Genomic DNA, 5738 nt, shown 5'->3' with positions numbered 1-5738 from the left:
ACATCCAGGGCTTTCCAGAAATATATAATAGTCCATACTTTGCTCAAGGATAGATGATGTAAACTGGCGTTCAACGCCAGTTCCATGTTGCAGTCTGGCGTCCAGCGCCAGAAACACGTTACAAGTTGGAGTTCAACGCCAGAAACAGGTTACAGCCTGGCGTTGAATGCCCAAAATAGCCCAGGCACGTGAGAAGCTTTAGTCTCAGCCCCAGCACACACCAAGTGGGCCCCAGAAGTGGATTTTTGCACTATCTATCATAGTTTACTCATTTTCTGTAAACCTAGGTTACTAGTTTAGTATTTAAACAACTTTTAGAGACTTATTTTGTATCTCATGACATTTTTAGATCTGAACTTTGTACTCTTTAATGGCATGAGTCTCTAAACTCCATTGTTGGGGGTGAGGAGCTCTGCTGTGTCCTGATGAATTAATGCAAGTATTTCTGTTTTCCATTCAAACATGCGTGTTCCTATCTAAGATATCCATTTGCACTTCAACATGAATGTGAGAACGTGACAATCATCATCATCCTCCCGCAAACGCGTGCCTGACAACTACTTCCGTTCACCGTAGAATGAATGAATATCTCTTGGATCTCTTAATCAGAATCTTCGTGGTATAAGCTAGATTGATGGCAGCATTCAAGAGAATCCGGAAAGTCTAAACCTTGTCTGTGGTATTCCGAGTAGGATTCAGGGATTGAATGACTGTGACGAGTTTCAAACTCGCGAGTGCTGGGCGTAGTGACAGACGCAAAAGGATAGTAAATCTTATTCCGGTACGATTGAGAACCTGCAGATGATTAGCCGTGCGGTGACAGTGCACCTGGACCCTTTTCACTGGAAGGATGGATGGTAGCCATTGACAACGGTGATCCACCAACACACAGCTTGCCATAGGAGGACGTGCATGCGTGAATCAGAAAACAGAGGAAAGCAGAATTTCAGAAGACAAAGCATCTCCATAACTCCAACATATTCTCTATTACTGTATACAAGTATAATTTGTGTACTTCCCTTCTTACTTTTTACAATTCAAATTAAAAACTATTATTTATATTATATCCTGACTAAGAGTTACGAGATAACCATAGCTTGCTTCAACCCAACAATCTCCGTGGGATCGACCCTTACTCACGTAAGGTATTACTTGGACGACCCAGTGCACTTGCTGGTTAGTTGTGCGAATTTGTAAGAGAGTAATGTGAACATTGACATTACAATTTCGTGCACCAAGTTTTTGGTGCCATTGCCGGGGATTGTTTGAGTTTGAACAACTGACAGTGAATCCTGTTGCTTAGATTAGGAAAATTTTGTCTTTTGGGTCAGAGTCTTTTATATTCTTTTCAAAAATAAAATAAAAATAAAAATAATATTTTTTCTTAGTTATTAAAAATATTTTTCAAAACAAGTGTTACATTTACTGCCCATTTGGCTAGAGCGTTGGTATGTGTTCTTGGTAAATTGGGTACCTTCTTTTTAAAATTCTTTTTCAAAAATAATTTTGACATTAAATCTTGTGCCAAACTTTAAGTTTGGTGTTTTCTTGTTGATTTTTCTTTGGTTTTCGAAAAATCTTATTTTGGTTTTCTAAAAATTTTAAGTTTGGTGTTCTTTCTTCATGTTCTTGTGTTCTTGTGAGTCTTCAAAGTGTTCTTGAGTTTTCCTTGTGTCTTGATCTTAAAATTTTTAAGTTTGGTGTTCCTTGGTGTTTTCCCTCCAAAATTTTCGAAAACAAGGAGCATTAGATCTAAAAATTTTAAATCTTGTGCCATCTTATTGTTTTTCTCTTTCCTCTTTAAATTCAAAAATATTTTTCTCTCTATTTTAAAGCATTTTTTTTCAAAAATCAATTTTAAAATTCAGATTTTTTTTATTTATTTCAAAATAATCAAATCCTTTCAATCATATCTTTTTCAAAACTTCCTAACCACTTTCTCTCTCCTCATATTTTTTTCGAAAATCTTCACCCATTTTAATTTATTTTATTTTCGAAATAAATAAATAAATAAAAATAATTTTTTTATTACATCATCTCCCTTTCTCCATCATGGATCTAAATGGAAATGAACAATCCAGAAGGACTCTGGGGTCATATGCTAACCCCTCGATTGCTTTATATGGGAGTAGTATCTGCATACCCTCCATTGGAGTCAGTAGCTTTGATTTGAATCCTCAGCTCATTATCATGGTGCAGCAAAGCTGCCAGTATTCCGGTCTTCCACAGGAAGAACCTACAGAGTTTCTGGCACAGTTTTTACAAATTGCTGACACAGTACATGATAAGGAAGTAGATCAGGATGTCTACAGATTATTACTGTTTCCATTTGCTGTAAAAGACCAAGCCAAGAGGTGGTTAAATAACCAACCTAAGGCTAGCATAAGGACATGGAAACAGCTGATAGAAAAATTCCTGAATCAATACTTTCCTCCAAAACGGATGACACAGCTAAGGCTGGACATCCAAGGCTTTAAACAAGGAGATAATGAATCTCTTTATGATGCCTAGGAGAGATACAGAGAGATGCTACGAAAATGCCCCTCTGAAATATTTTCAGAGTGGGTTCAGTTAGACATCTTCTATTATAGGCTTACAGAAAGAGCTCAGATCTCTCTAGATTACTCAGCTGGTAGATCTATCCACATGAGAAAGACAATTGAAGAAGCTCAAGAGCTCATTGATACAGTTGCCAGAAATCAGCATCTGTACCTAAGCAGTGACCCTTCCATGAAAGAAGAGGTTAAAACAGTAACTGCTAAACACAGTCCTGTAGAACAAGCTGCTGAATTCAATCAGCAATTGGACTTTCTAACACAACAGTTAGCCGAATTCAAAGATAGACTACAAGAGACAAGGATGGCTAATATAAATATGGAAGAACAATTGAAGCAAACAAAATAGCAGTTATCAAAACAAATAACAGAAGAATGCCAAGCAGTTCAATTAAGAAGTGGGAAAACATTAAATACCCCACCTCAAGGCAGCAGGAAGCCAAGGAATGAGCAAACCACCCAAAATCCATCTGAGGACAGTAAGAGCCCAGGAAAAAATAATTTTGGCGTTAAAACACCAGAAATTGGGTGGAAGGTTGGCGCTGAACGCCCAAACCATGCTCAGGACTGGCGTTCAACGCCAGAAACAAGCAAGGAACTGGCGTTGAACGCCCAAAGAAAGCACAGTTCTGGTGTTCAGACGCCAGGAACAGATGAGGAAATGGCGTCTAACGTCACTCCAGCTTCTAACTCTGGCACTCAAATGCCAGAGAGGGATTAGACACACACAAGTGCTGATGACAACCCCTCTAAAAAGGCTCCTTCAACTATTTCTGTAGGAAATAAACCTACAGCAACCAAGGTTGAGGAATATAAAGCCAAGATACTTTATCCTCAGAAACTCCGCCAAGAGGAGCAGGATAAGCAATTTGCTCGCTTTGCATATTATCTCAGGACTCTTGAAATTAAGATTCCGTTTGCAGAGGCACTTGAGCAAATACCCTCTTATGCCAAGTTCATGAAAGAGATCTTGAGTCATAAGAAGGATTGGAGAGAAACTGAAAGAGTTCTCCTCACTGAAGAATGCAGTGCAGTCATTCTGAAAAGCTTTCCTGAAAAGCTTAAAGATCCCGGAAGCTTTCTAATACCATGCACATTAGAGGGAAATTGCACCAGGACAGCTTTATGCGATCTTGGGGCAAGCATCAACTTAATACCTGCATCCACTATCAGAAATCTTGGCTTAACTGAAGAAGTTAAACCAACCCGGATATGTCTCCAACTTGCTGATGGCTCCATTAAATACCCATCAGGCGTGATTGAGGACATGATTGTCAGGGTTGGGCCATTCGCCTTTCCCACTGACTTCGTAGTGTTGGAGATGGAGGAGCACAAGAGTGCTACTCTCATTCTATGAAGACCTTTCCTAGCAACTGGATGAACTCTCATTGATGTCCAAAAAGGGGAAGTCACCCTGAGAGTCAATGAAGATGAGTTTAAGTTGAATGCTGTCAATGCCGTGCAGCATCCAGACACACCAAAAGACTGCATGAAAGTTGATCTTATTGACTCTTTGGTAGAAGAGATCAACATGGCTGAGAGTCTCGAATCAGAGCTGGAAAACATCTTTAAAGATGTTCCACCTAATCAAGAGGATTCAGAGGAATTGAAAGAGTCTCTGAAATTTCCTCAGGAAGAGGAAAAACCTCCTAAACCCGAGCTCAAACCATTACCACCATCCCTGAAATATGCATTTCTGGGAGAAGGTGATACTTTTCCAGTGATCATAAGCTCTGCTTTAAATCCACAGGAAGAGGAAGCACTAATTCAAGTGCTAAGGACACACAAGAAAGCTCTTGGGTGGTCCATAAGTGACCTTAAGGGCATAAGCCCAGCTAGATGCATGCATAAGATCTTATTGGAGGACAATGCTAAGCCAGTGGTTCAACCACAGAGGCGGCTAAATCCAACCATGAAGGAAGTGGTGCAGAAAGAGGTCACTAAATTACTGGAGGCTGGGATTATTTATCCTATTTCAGATAGCCCCTGGGTGAGTCCTGTTCAAGTTATCCCTAAAAAGGGAGGCATGATAGTGGTTCATAATGAAAAAAATGAACTGGTTCCTACAAGAACAGTTACAGGGTGGCGCATGTGTATTGATTACAGAAGGCTCAATACAGCCACCAGAAAGGATAATTTTCCTTTACCATTCATAGACCAAATGCTAGGAAGATTAGCAGGTCATAATTATTACTGCTTTTTGGATAGCTATTCAGGCTACAACCAAATTATAGTAGATCTCCAGGATCAAGAGAAAACAGCATTCACATGTCCATCTGGAGTATTCGCTTACAGAAGGATGCCTTTTGGGCTGTGTAATGCGCCTGCAACCTTTCAGAGATGCATGCTCTCTATTTTCTCTGATATGGTGGGAAAATTTCTGGAAGTCTTCATGGATGACTTCTCAGTATATGGAGACTCATTCAGCTCCTGTCTTGATCACCTGACACTGGTTTTGAAAAGATGCCAAGAGACCAACCTGGTTTTAAACTGGGAAAAATGTCACTTTATGGTGACTGAAGGGATTGTCCTTGGGCATAAAATTTCAAACAAGGGAATAGAGGTGGATCAAGCTAAAATAGAGGTAATTGAAAAATTACCACCACCTGCCAATGTTAAGGCAATCAGAAGCTTTCTGGGGTATGCAGGATTCTATAGGAGGTTTATAAAGGATTTTTCAAAAATTGCAAAACCTCTAAGCAACCTTCTAGCTGCTGACACGCCATTTGTGTTTGACACAGAGTGTTTGCAGGCGTTTGAAACTCTGAAAGCTAAGCTGGTCACAGCACCAGTTATCTCTGCACCAGACTGGACATTACCGTTCGAATTAATGTGTGATGCCAGTGATCACGCCATTGGTGCAGTACTGGGGAAGAGGCATGACAAGCTTCTGCATGTCATTTATTATGCTAGCCGTGTTTTGAATTATGCCCAGAAAAATTACACAACCACAGAAAAAGAATTGCTTGCAGTGGTTTATGCCATTGACAAGTTTAGATCATACTTAGTAGGATCAAAAGTGATTGTATACACAGATCATGCTGCTCTTAGAAATCTACTCACAAAGCAGGATTCAAAACCCAGACTCATAAGATGGGTGTTGCTTCTGCAAGAGTTTGATATAGAAATAAGAGACAGAAAAGGGACAGAGAACCAAGTGGCTGACCATCTGTCCCGGATAAA

Source organism: Arachis ipaensis, chromosome B5 (assembly GCF_059453495.1).
Source record: "Arachis ipaensis isolate K30076 ecotype BB chromosome B5, ASM5945349v1, whole genome shotgun sequence".
NCBI lineage: Eukaryota > Viridiplantae > Streptophyta > Magnoliopsida > Fabales > Fabaceae > Arachis > Arachis ipaensis.
Note: the sequence above shows the minus strand (reverse complement) of the source record.